Raw genomic sequence first — 14,406 nt, 5'->3', positions numbered from 1 at the left:
AATAAAAAACTGTTTCGGAGTTGTTTCCGTTGACTTTGTAGCAAACCTTTATATGTTCTGGTCAGTTTTCCATTCAAAAAGGCACTTTTTTCAATAGAGAAATTCACCGTGCTATGCAATGTTTTAGGGACTATAATAATATATATTATCATGGACTTTATAGCATACCTTACTTAAAAGAGACCATAAAGCTAGAATAGGCGGGACACAAACATTATTCCCTACCTACTTACTTATTCACAACTAGTACGTACATACACGGTGTAATGCTAACATATCTATCAGGTTCTCGTTGTCACCGTACTCCATTTCAATATCACAGGAATATTTATAATAACTAGCTTGCAGGCGGTGCCACTGTCATGCTCGCGTTGTCGCGAATCAGTCGCGCATTCTCAAGGATGGGACAGATCTGTTTATTAATACGACGGAGATTTAGACCTCAAATGTCAAGATGAGAGGCAGCATTTAAATTGTGGTGTTTTAGGACTCTGATAATCATTATAGCAGGTGGACTGTGGAATCGTCCACCCGTATAGGTAATGAAAAAAGGGAATAAATACCGCGTAAATGTGAAAACAATCAATATTCGCAAAGACGGGCTGGAAAATGTTATAAAATGTGTTTTTTTTTCTAACAGTAGATATTTATGGACATACTGTATGTCTTACTACAAATTTTTTTAGAAATAACCTGATATTACCAATATTAAAAATTAACAAGCTTACAATGCCCTACGTGTTCAATACAATAATGCGTTTAGGATGATGTTGCCACTGCCGCGCTTTTGTAGTGCATCCACAATGTTTGCGACATCTCACACCGATGACTTCTTTGCAATAATGAGGCAGAGACGTGCATCGGTATTGCGTCGAGTCAGAGACAGTGGCAACAGTCTTCTGAAAATCATATCGAGGCACTGCTGATTAATAGCCTTTGCAGCAAGCACTTGGAGGAAAAAAAAATGTAACGATATAAAATGTATGTGTTAGATTTTTTTTCTTTTTTTAAGTTACTAACATAGATTATAAGTAATTCTTACTAACAAAATGTTATGGTTTAAAAAAAAAACTCAAATAAAGTATAAATAAATAAATAGCTATCTATGTGATCGTTTGGCTTAAACACGAAATTAATGTTTGTCAGTCCTTGATCAGTCAATCCTTACCGGAAAAGTTGATTCAGGTTAAATAGCAAGTGAATATTATTCATATCAAAATATAAATGAAAAGTCATACCGCATAAACCAAAATACGAGGGATTCTGACGAAGTACCTATTATCAGCAGGTCACGAACCTTAATGGTTTTTAACGAACCCCTTTGGTTAAATAAATCTTGTAACAAAACGCGCTCCTCGCTGCCTTGCGTACCTAATGATGACACCTTTCATACCTCGCGATTTATTTCACGATGTTCTGTAACCGGGCCTGGTAAAAGCAGGTTTTTGTACAAACCATATGGTTTTTATTTATTGCATAGATAGGTAGATGAGCTCACAGCTCACCGGTTGTTGAGTGGTTACTGGAGCCCATGGACATTTTTGGATCACTACTGTAGATCTTGTTTGTTACCAATTGTGACTTCAGTAATAAAGAACTAATACACAGTAATGAAAACACCGTTTATTCCGTAAGATGGTACGATTTATGTGTTTACATAAAGACCGGCGCCGGGCAACTGGTGCAGTGTAATGCAATAACTGCATGCGTGTCCCTACAGACATCTAGAACGTAAATGCCGCTATTCACCTTGGGTTATGAGTTCTAAGGTTTCAGTTTTTATATTACGCCGGTTGCTCCACCCTTCGAACCGAAATGCATTACTGCTTCACGGCAGAAATAGACGGGATGGTGGTAATGGTAACATAAGCAGAAGTTGATGAGAACTGGATCTTAGAGTCACCGTTTAAGTCGGACATACCAAGACGAAGGGCAAACTAATTCAGGCATTCAGTAATTTAGTTTTAATTTGAAACAATCGAATAACTCGAGTCCCGACAGTTGCTAATTTAACTACCTGATTTATAATTGATTGCGCCATAAATAATGTTCTAAGGTACTTTTTGAAATGTTCGTATCCAGGTGCCGCCTTATCACACACCAGTGGAGCTGAGTTCAGCGGTGAGCTCATGTTCTCTTCATCTACGTTCATTAAAATGTCGTGAAAATGTATTGTTTTAAAAAAATACAGGATAACATGTTATTTAACACGATGCTGGAAGCGGAACGTAATTTATGATGTTTTTATTCAAAACGTCTCTCATTATGTTCTTTGTTGTCGTTTTTTTTATTTATAACTTACGATATTTCGCATCCGATTTATTCGCTAGATTTTTTTTATTTTTATTGCTTTGATGGGTGGACGATCTCACAGCCTACCTGGTTGTTAAGTGGTTACCAGAGCCCTCAACGTAAATACGCCACCCACCTTGACATATAAGTTCTAAGGTCTCAGTATAGTTACAACGGCTGCCCCACCCTTCAAACCGAAACGCATTACTGCTTCACGGCAGAAATAGGCAGGGCGGTGGTACCCACCCGCGCGGACTCACAAGAGGTCCTACCACCAGTAATTACGCAAATTATACTTTTGCGGGTTTGATTTTTATTACACGATGTTATTCCTTCACCGTGGAAGTCAATCGTGAACATTTGTTAAGTACGTATTTCATTAGAAAAGTTGGTACCCGCCTGAGATTCGAACACCGGTGCATCGCTCAGCACGAATGCACCGGACGTCTTATCGCTTAGGCCACGACGACTTTTACCCGTGCGGACTCACAAAAGGTCCTACCACAAATTTTTTTTTTTGTTTGGGTCATGTGTATTAATAATCTTAACTTTTCAGTAGCTAAATACAACTTTTGCTAATGGTTTGAATTAGATTAATACAATGAATTATACTGAGCTTTATGAGAATTAATATTATTCAGCTCATCAACAGTCTAAATTATTTTTATTTACATTAAATCCAATATAATTCGTAGAACATATAGACTGATGAGTATTTTTTGTTTTTCTATAATATTCACATTTCTCAACTACATTTGAAAAATAGTTGTCCAACTCTTCATAACATACGGTATCCCCCAAAACAAATACCGAGCTTTTATTAATGGCGTGGGCATTCAGGAACTTGCAACTTTTGTACCGACATAATTATGATCGTGAAATCGTATCGTTGGATATAAAAATATTCATCCCAGTAATAAACACAGATCGTACAAAACAGCAATCCAATTTTGATCTTTACGGTTCAGAACTTAAGACTAAAATCGTTTGAATATTCAAATTGAAATATTCATCTGTGTTGATTTTTTCTAATTACACACTTTTCAATGCTTGAAACTCAGTGTTGTTTTACTGTTTTGAATTCAATTATACAGGTTGTAAAAAGGTTGTTTCCTGTGTCGAAAAGGGCGTAAGTTACTAACCTAAAGTGAACGGAAAATATGATTTATTTCACATTCACTAAATGTACCACAGATGCACGATCGTCATTGCGCCATCAGACTATTGTATAGTACATTTCAGATTTATGAAATATATACTTTATAATGGTACAATTAATTAAACTTAAGTTGCCAAATGAACATTGTTTTCCGTAAGCCGTTGTAGTCGGCAATTATCTCGACACAAAGAGATCAGTGTATATGTTTGGGGGAATATTCCAAATTTTATTCTGCCGGTAAACGATGCAGATACCAGGCTGGCATGCTGACAAGTGTGAGCTTACTTGACCTTACTTATATATATGGGGACTTTCGGAATACTTCAGTTGTAAAACTTAAAACACGCTCATCCACTCGGGTACCATCACCCTGCCTATTTCTGCCGTGAAGGAGTAATGCATTTCGGTTTGAAGGGTGGGGCAGCCGTTGTACTATAAAAACTAAGACCTAAGAACTCATATCTTAAGGTAGGTGGCAGCATTTACGTTGTAGATGCCCATGGGCTCCAGTAACCACTTGACACCAGGTGGGTTGCGAGCTCGTCCACTGTGTCTGTGGACTGCAGTCAACTCTCAACACCAGGTACACTGCGGTCTACCCACCGGTGGGGCTCACGAGGTTGTTCTTCAATATGCAACAGTAAAATAACCCAAAAACTAAGTATAGAACGATATAATCTCGAATCTGCGGCCTCGTGATTTAGAAATTCGACTATCAGCTGTTTGCGTAGTGATATATAATTTTACAGCGTGAACAAATTTTAAGTATTCAATAATATAGTGTGCAGTATCAAATCAACCGATGCCGACGAGAAACTTTAATTAAAAACATCGTCATTTTACTATATTTTAATAATTTAAAAAGCTTTGAAGTCCGCCGTCTGTGTTGACTTTGCAGAAACTCGTCTGACTATCGGCCAGCTTCTAGTTTAATAACAAGGCTATGATTTGAACGTAAAAGTCTAACAATAAATGTTTATTTCATTTCTTTAAAGCCCTTTTTTCGTTTGAGATTTAGAACGTATTAACTATGTTTCTTTAAGTTTAGACAAGTTTTCTTTTTGCTCCGGCGGCTGAGCTTCATTTATGTCTGTCCAGTGTTGAGACTTGGTAAGTAAGCTAAATAGTTATATAGACTTAGCTATAGTTACGCCGTAATCTACACGTAGTCCCGACTGACCCAGGCATTAAAAGGTCAAAGTCTTAGACTCTTAGATTAAAGTCTTAGTCAATATACTAAATGGTACTATAACCACTCACTCACCATCGGGGGGACCGGTCGTTTGTCTGCCCATTAAGACATTAACGCATGAAGGAATATATTCCGTTTCACTTGTACAAAAAGTTCGTGTCATTGCTTCGCCCACCTCATTTGGATAACGAATAACTTCGAGCCGGGCTCCACAATCATGATGGATGTGATTATAAACGTCGAAAACCAAATAGTCAAATGTGTATATTGAAACAGAGAAAATTAGCCTTTCGCGATACACTTTCATGATACACTTTCGTAGCGCCGGCTCGAGTAAGTTTTAAGCTGCTCTGCTTGTTTTAAAATAAGATTAGTAAGTTTCCTTGTAATCAATCGTGGCTGCGTGATGTGTTAAGAATTAAAAGTGATTTTACAGATACGATCAGATAATTATAAGTTGCGTGATATTACGATACAACTTGCAGTAAATGTTGTACGAAAACTATATTTTTTCATTTGATATATTTCCTATGGTGCTGCTATTACCAGTCTTTCATTGGGTGACACGGCTAATCCCAGGAAACACACCGCATAAAAATCAAACCCCATCTAAAGCCGCTTACTTGTTTAGAAACTAAAGCAGCAGGATCAATTCTCTAAACAACTTTGTTCCCTTACATGAAATCACATTTATAATAGTTGGCTACAGCCTTACACGGCATCAATAACACGAGCCACGAGCCACGAGAACGTGATCTGTAACAACAATACAACAATGTAGCCATAAATTACAAACACGAAACACGAGTTTGATTGTTAATCAATGTAGTTGCTTTGGAATTGTTGTTTTGTTCGGCCAAGTTGAGGGTATTCTATTAAACACGGCTAAGTAATAAGAAACGATCGTATAAACAACAATGACTGGGACATTTCACCACAACATAGTTCTGGCGAAGGGCTACAAGGGTAGCCTCCATCTCCAACAAAGGTAGATTCCTAGGTTGATCGTTAGAAAGATGTTGGTGAGTTTTCTACATTGGACAGGTCGTGACGCCCGGTTTCGTCTCCAGGAAATCCAGGATAAAAGTAGATGCCCACTCGTCGACAGTCGAAAGATTCTTTTTTTTTCCTATCTATTCGCTGGTAGGCTAAGAAGCTATTTCAGCTACCCCTGGAGGGGTAGGTGAGCTCATGGGCTCAACCTGAGAGAATTTGCTAACACTAGCCCTAGCAAGAGTAATGCTTCGCTGAATCTACGACCGGATCAGAATCGCAACCCACTGAGAAGATCCGACGAGAAACTCAGTGGGCTATGTGTATGGGTTAGTTCGCTTAGAAATCGTCGATTACGACGAAGAGCTTGATGAGGGCGGTGAACAGTGCTTGAGAGGTCTAAAAGCAACAAGAGTGAATCCGGGGGATCTGACAAGACAAATTTCTGGCAACGGCGGCTTTGCGTTGCCCCGTTGCGGTCGGATAAGTAATTAGCGGCCGCCACGATAAGAGGGCTATGTGCCGCGCTACTTATTCAACTTAGCGTTCTGACGCTGTCTTAAGATACTTACGTATCGGTACTAAATTTAGGTGGTCCTGTAAATCCACATTCCTCACATACGACGGTGCTCCTACAGCTATCCTGCAGAAACGGGATTGGATGACCTGAAGTGAGTTAATGTGTGTACGGGCCGCGTGAGCGAACACTACGCTTGCATAGGTCATGACGGAACGTATGCAAGTTTTGTAGAGTGTCACCTTGTTATGAAGGGACAATTTACTTCGCTTGCAGATCACAGGGTACAGTCGACCGAGTAGGAACGCGGCCCGCTCGCGTACTGACTTCATGTGGGTCGAACGATTGTGAAGAAGAAGGTTTATGAATAACACAACTAGATTTATGTGGGCCATACCACGCGCGTGTTCAATAATACTATCGACGGAATATAGCTTTTTTTTACTAGTTTGGATTCAAGTATGTATTAGAATATAATATCTTATAGTACCCATGTAAGTCTATAATGATCGTATATCACTCGATGATTCGGTGACGCAATACTTAGCGCCCCGGTTCCGACGGTATATCCAACCGCGTTATTAAACTTCTACCCGTCCAACTCATCGTGATGTTGGCATCTATTTTCAATGCCGCTATGGCGAACTGTATCTTTCCCGCGGTGTGGAAAGAAGCGGACGTTATCGGCATACATAAACCCGGTAAACCAAAAAATCATCCGACGAGCTACCGCCCGATTAGCCTCCTCATGTCTCTAGGCAAACTGTATGAGCGTCTGCTCTACAAACGCCTCAGAGACTTCGTCTCATCCAAGGGCATTCTTATCGATGAACAATTCGGATTCCGTACAAATCACTCATGCGTTCAACAGGTGCACCGCCTCACGGAGCACATTCTTGTGGGGCTTAATCGACCAAAACCGTTATACACGGGAGCTCTCTTCTTCGACGTCGCAAAAGCGTTCGACAAAGTCTGGCACAATGGTTTGATTTTCAAACTATTTAACATGGGCGTGCCGGATAGTCTCGTGCTCATCATACGGGACTTCTTGTCGAACCGCTCTTTTCGATATCGAGTCGAGGGAACCCGCTCCTCCCCACGACCTCTCACAGCTGGAGTCCCGCAAGGCTCTGTCCTCTCACCCCTCCTATTTAGCTTATTCGTCAACGATATTCCCCGGTCGCCGCCGACCCATTTAGCTTTATTCGCCGACGACACGACTGTTTACTATTCTAGTAGAAATAAGTCCCTAATCGCGAAGAAGCTTCAGAGCGCAGCCCTAGCCCTAGGACAGTGGTTCCGAAAATGGCGCATAGACATCAACCCAGCGAAAAGTACTGCGGTGCTATTTCAGAGGGGAAGCTCCACACGGATTTCCTCCCGGATTAGGAGGAGGAATCTCACACCCCCGATTACTCTCTTTAGACAACCCATACCCTGGGCCAGGAAGGTCAAGTACCTGGGCGTTACCCTGGATGCATCGATGACATTCCGCCCGCATATAAAATCAGTCCGTGACCGTGCCGCGTTTATTCTCGGTAGACTCTACCCCATGATCTGTAAGCGGAGTAAAATGTCCCTTCGGAACAAGGTGACACTTTACAAAACTTGCATAAGGCCCGTCATGACTTACGCGAGTGTGGTGTTCGCTCACGCGGCCCGCACACACATAGACACCCTCCAATCCCTACAATCCCGCTTTTGCAGGTTAGCTGTCGGGGCTCCGTGGTTCGTGAGGAACGTTGACCTACACGACGACCTGGGCCTCGAATCAATTCGGAAATACATGAAGTCAGCGTCGGAACGATACTTCGATAAGGCTATGCGTCATGATAATCGCCTTATCGTTGCCGCCGCTGACTACTCCCCGAATCCTGATCATGCAGGAGCCAGTCACCGTCGACGCCCTAGACACGTCCTTACGGATCCATCAGATCCAATAACCTTTGCATTAGATGCCTTCAGCTCTAATACTAGGGGCAGGCTTAGGGACCCCGGTAACCGTACTCGTCGAACTCGACAAAGAGGTCGACGTGCAACCTAACCCATGCATCAGCCCGCTGAGTTTCTCGCCGGATCTTCTCAGCGGGTCGCGATTCCGATCCGGTAGTAGATTCATTCGCGAAACAATTGCTCTTGAGTTGTTAGGTCTCCTTCGGAGGCGCTCGGGCAGTTGTTAGCAAATCCCACCCCTCTTGGCTGAGCCTTTGCTCGCCCACCTGTCCTGGTGAAACTGGAAAGGCCTTCGGGCCACCAGTAAACTTTCAATCATAAAAAAAAAAAAAAAAAAAAAAAAAAAAAAAAAAAAACTTAGCGCATCTAACTTATGGGCTTAGAGTCGTAGGTTCGATTCCCACATTGAGCAAACCTTCGTGTGATGAACAAGAATGTTTGTTTTTTGTCGAGGTGGTTAATCTTTTTATATAGTTCCTCTGGTTCCAGGTGATCGAGTATCACTTGTGCCCCATTGCTTGTCACTTTAATATCAATGTCGTATGACCTTACCCCGTATGATTCTTGCATCACACTGCTCAGCAATGCGCGATCGATTGGTCGAGGAGGATGAACCTACAACTAAATTCTCATTCGATAAACAATTCGCGTATACCCTCCTCCACACGTAGCAGTAGTCTCGGTACAGTGGTCACCTTGAAACATGAGTTCAACGTGTAAATTGCATTAGATCGCAGTGCGGAAGGTCGCGTGAGACTGGAATAATTCGCACGGACTCTGTTTTCTATATTATATGATTTACGTGACGTCACGTTAGCAACCGTTCACTATATGCCATTGTTAATGTTCAGGGCGATGATTACGTTTAAGTCGCTTGTTAATGTGGCAGCGAGATATACGGTATGAGGATTGCTTTAAAGCTGGTGTATGTGTGACTGTCCCAGTGGCAGGAGATATTGTAAGTGTGGCATAGCAGTTTTTTTTTTTCGTTGATGGGTGGACGAGCTCACGGCCCACCTTATTTTAAGTGGATACCGGAGCCCATAGACATTGACAACGTAAATGCCACCACCCACCTTGAGATACTGGTGGTCAGATCTCAAGGTGGGTGCTGCATTTACGTTGTGGATGTATATGGGGTCCAGTAAACACTTAACACCAGGTGAGCTGTGATCTCGTCCACCCATCTAAGCAATAAAGAAATAAAATAAAAAAGATATAAGTTCTAAGTTCTCAGTATAATTACAACGGCTGCCCCACACTTCAAACCGAAACGCATTACTGCTTCACGGCAGAAATAGGCAGGGTGGTAGTACCCACCCGCGCGGACTTACAAGAGGTCCTACCACCAGTAAATAGGGTTTCGGAGAACATTCAAATTTGTTAAGTATTTCATTAGAAAAGTTGGTACATGCCGGGGGGATTCGAACACCGGTGCATCGCTCAACACGAATGCATCGGACGCCTTATCCTTTAGGCCACGTAGACTTCAATATAAAACTTTAGAATACTATTGAGACTTCGAGCTTATTTATACCTAGGGGAGGTTACGGCATTCACGTTGTGATGCCAATAGACTCCAGTAACAACTGTACACCGGGTAGTAGGCTCAATCACCCGCCTCCGCAACAGAAATAAAATGAAGGAATAAATGATGGGTTCCTTTCATAATTACCGTTTAAATCACGCTTACAAAATAATTTAAACAAAGAGTAACAGGCCAATACACGCGGGCCGTTGATTCGCCACTGCAAACAGACCACTGCAGGACACCGTCCACTGTCGCTAATTATAAAACGATATAAACGATAGATAATGACTAATAATATATTATTGGTGTTCTAAATAAACAAGGTAACAGAAGTTTAATGACTAATCTCCGAAACACTCTTGACGATGCTTAATCTTTTTTTTATGGGTGGACGAGCTCACAGCCCACCTGGTGTTAAGTGGTTACTGGAGCCCATGGACATCTACAAAGCAAATGCGCCACCCACCTTGAGATATAAGTTCTAAGGTTACAACGGCTGCCCCGCCCTTCAAACCGAAACGCATTATTGCTTCACGACAGAAATAGGCAGGGTACTTGCGGACTCACAAGAGTAATCTGTAAAATTTCTTTATTAATTCGATGAACCACCAACATGCGTTTCTAAACAACTCAATGACTTTAGAACTCGATTAAACCTGAGTTTAACTTTATACAACAAGTTTCCGCATTTATGAGATTTGACAAAAAATAAAGCTGATAACTAGTCAGGTCATATGTATTGTCACACAGTAAAAACTTTTCTTTTAGAATGCTGGCCACAAAAAAGTTTATTGAATTCGAATTTCGAATTGTTCATGAAAATAAAAATGTATACTTTTAGAATTTTACTCATTTTTAAATATGGAGTGGACGCTTAAAGAAGACCGTGTTGCAGTTATTGCGTTGCATCGTTGCGGTTACGCGCCAATTCAAATTTTTAACATACTGAAAAATTTGAATATAACCAAAAGATTCATTTATCGTACCATCGAATGTCAGAAACAGCAATGCTGAATCAATTTTGAAAATCAATGATAAAATAATAACTTCTCATCAAGAAGTGGCCAGTGCCTTTGAGCGCTACTTTGCTGATATCCCAGCTTCTACTACAAAATCTTTAATTTCATCTCCTACCGTCGCCGAATCATTACTGCAAGATCATGTTGATAAATGCAGTGTTAACTTTAAGTTCACAAATATTGCTATAAAGGACATAATTGATAATTTCAAGCTCATTAATATTTAAAAAACTGGTGATTTATGGGGAATATCAATTAAGGTTATAAAATCCATTATTGATATAATCGCACCTTACCTTGCTATAATATTTAATTACTGTATTGATAGTGGTGTGTTTCCTGATCTAATGAAATATAGTAAAATAATACCTCTGTTTAAATCTGGTAGTACTTTTGACCCCACTAACTTTAGACCCATTTCAGTACTACCTACATTGAGTAAAATTTTTGAAAAAATTATTTTGGAACAGCTTTTGAACCATTTCTATTCCAATAACCTGCTTCATAACAAACAATATGGATTCACTAGAGGCCGTTCGACTATTGATGCAGGTGTAGATCTTATTAAAAATATTTTTCAGGCTTGGGAGGAATCGCATAATGCCATTGGGGTATTCTGCGACTTATCTAAAGCTTTTGATTGTGTTGAGCATAATACATTGTTGAGGAAATTACACCATTATGGTATTAGGGGCGTTTCATTAGAACTTATTAAATCTTATTTATCCGGAAGAATCCAAAAGGTAGACGTTAAAGGAAAGAGATCTTCCGGTGTCTTACTTAATATGGGTGTTCCTCAGGGTTCCATATTGGGTCCTTTCTTATTTCTTGTGTATATCAATGATATACCAAAGTTTATTGAAACCCGTCACGAGGTCGTATTATTCGCTGATGATACATCCTTATTGTTTAAAATTAAACGACAATTGGAAGATTTGACGATGTGAATGATGCTATCTTACGCGTGGTACATTGGTTTAGTGTTAATAATCTGTTATTAAATAACAAAAAAACAAAATGTATAAAATTTACCACACCTAATGTTAGACATGTAGACACTAATATCATTGTAAGTGGAGAGACACTGGAGCTTGTTGATTCGACAGTTTTTCTTGGTATAACAGTTGATTCCAGGCTGCAGTGGGGTCCTCACATATGCAAGTTAGCGAATAAACTTAGTTCTGCAGCGTTTGCGGTAAAAAAAATACGAACGTATACTGATGAAGATACGGCACGTCTAGTTTATTTCAGTTATTTTCATAGTGTTATGTCCTATGGCATTTTGCTATGGGGCAATGCTGCCAATGTCGAAACTATTTTCATCCTGCAGAAGAGGGCTATTCGTACTATTTATAATATGCACCCGAGGGAATCCTTGAGGGACAAGTTTAAAGAAATCAAAATTCTAACTTTAGCGTCCCAATACATTTTTGAAAATTTATTGTACGTGCGTAAAAACATTGTAGAATTCCCCAGAGTCTGCGATTTGCATAATGTGAACACTAGGAACAAACATAGGCTTGCGTTGCCGGCGGCTCGAATTAAGAAAATAAGCAACTCTTTCAGGGGGCTGGGTGTACAACTTTTCAACAAGATCCCACAAAACGTTCAACTACTACCTGTTCATAAATTTAAGAAAACTGTCAAGGAACGTTTGTGCAACAAGGCATATTATAAAGTTATGGATTTTTTACTAGATGGCACTACGTGGGAATGAGGCGTTCGCTCCTGGCCTTTTCATTTTTCATTATTATTATTATTTATTTGAATTGTATTTTTTTGACTTGTTTTTTCGTATACTGTAATATGTTTTCTTATTTAAAAAAAAAAAGAAAATAGTTGAGAAAATACAAAAAAAAAAAAAAAACCCGCTGAGTTTGTTTCGCCGGTTCTTCTCAGGACTGTGGCTTTTTTTGGTACCGGTGGTAGAGTTAGCATTTTCTTTTATATTTTGACATTCAACAAGTGTGTTTTTGATGGCATCCAAGTTGAAATAAATTATTTTGAATTTGAATTTGAATTTGAATCAAACGATACAATGAAGACTCTAGTGTAGATGACAGGTCAAGAAGTGATCGCCCTCGATCTATTAGGACTCCAGCAGTGATAAAAGCTGTGAAGGCGCGAATTCAAAGAAATCCCAAACGTAAGCAGAAACTGTTGGCCCTTCAGATGGGGTTAAGCAGAACCACGGTGAAAAGGGTGTTAAATGAAGACTTAGGGCTTCGGGCATATCGAAGAAAAACAGGACATCGTTTGAATGCTCGTCTAATGGACCTGAGACTGAAGAGATGCCACGCTTTGTTGAAGCGGTACGCGGGAAAAAAATATCGGGAAATTCTTTTTTCGGATGAAAAATTTTTTACCGTAGAAGAGAGCTACAACAAACAAAATGATAAGGTGTACGCACACAGTAGTGAAGAAGCGAGCAACCGTATTCCGCGTGTCCAACGAGGTCATTTTCCATCCTCGCTCATGGTATGGTTGGGAGTTTCGCATTGGGGCTTAACAGATGTACATTTTTGTGAGAAAGGTGTAAAAACGAATGCAGTTGTGTATCAAAATACAGTCCTGACGAACCTTGTGGAACCTGTTTCTCCTACCATGTTCAATAACAGGCACTGGGTATTCCAACAAGATTCGGCGCCAGCTAATAGAGCGAAGAGCACACCAGACTGGCTGGCGGCGCGTGAAATCGACTTCATCCGGCACGAAGACTGGCCCTCCTCCAGTCCAGATTTGAATCCGTTAGATTACAAGATATGGCAACACTTGGAGGAAAAGGCGTGCTCAAAGCCTCATCCCAATTTGGAGTCACTCAAGACATCCTTGATTAAGGCAACCGCCGATATTGACATGGACCTCGTTCGTGCTGCGATAGACGACTGACCGCGCAGATTGAAGGCCTGTATTCAAAATCACGGAGGTCATTTTGAATAAACTTTAGTGTCATAAGAATCTATGTTTTGTTAAGTTCATTTTGGTATATGAATGGTTACATAATGAATAAACCTGTTTCAATTATTTTACTATAGGTATAATTAAACTATAGACTAGGTATAATTAAAATTAATTTTCTGGTGGGATCGGTCATTTATTATTTTAATTTTATTATTTGCAACTAATTTGGATAATGTTCTAACGTTGACAAACAAGACCGTAGTCATCCGAAACAACAGACAACTGTAAACTTATTATTATCAATTATATTATTGAGGCCCTCTTTGTTAATAATCTCTATTATATTATCAATATTGGATTAATTCAAGTTTCTATTTTATATAAGATGAGGAAATTGAAAGGACTGCGAAATGAAACACGGAAACGTCCATGATCTTAATAATCTCAGACGGACACGCGAGCGACACCGTTTTTAATACCGGGTTATTAGTTTTGACCAACGAAAGTGATGGCCACGACCACTCTTTTTCTACATCTGTAGCGCTGCGTGGTTAAAGTTTACTAGTCAATATGTATGTGTGTATGTACATTCTTCTTCTTCTTACCGTATCTTTCCATTCAAGCCTATCTTACGTGACCTCTGCATATTACGTGCTCTTCTCTTGCATATCCTCTACCACGCAGAGCATCCAAGTATTTTAGGAAGGCCTTTATAAACATACATGGTATTATTATATTAACTGGTCTTCTTCATTTAATTTGCTGAAGGACGCCAAAGGGGCATCACATGTTGTGAGGCACATACTCAAACTCAGTCTTACTGCTGATTCAATCTTTGCACAAACAATG

The sequence above is a fragment of the Bombyx mori genome, chromosome 17, assembly GCF_030269925.1.
Source record: "Bombyx mori chromosome 17, ASM3026992v2".
In the NCBI taxonomy this organism is placed as follows: domain Eukaryota; kingdom Metazoa; phylum Arthropoda; class Insecta; order Lepidoptera; family Bombycidae; genus Bombyx; species Bombyx mori.
Note: the sequence above shows the minus strand (reverse complement) of the source record.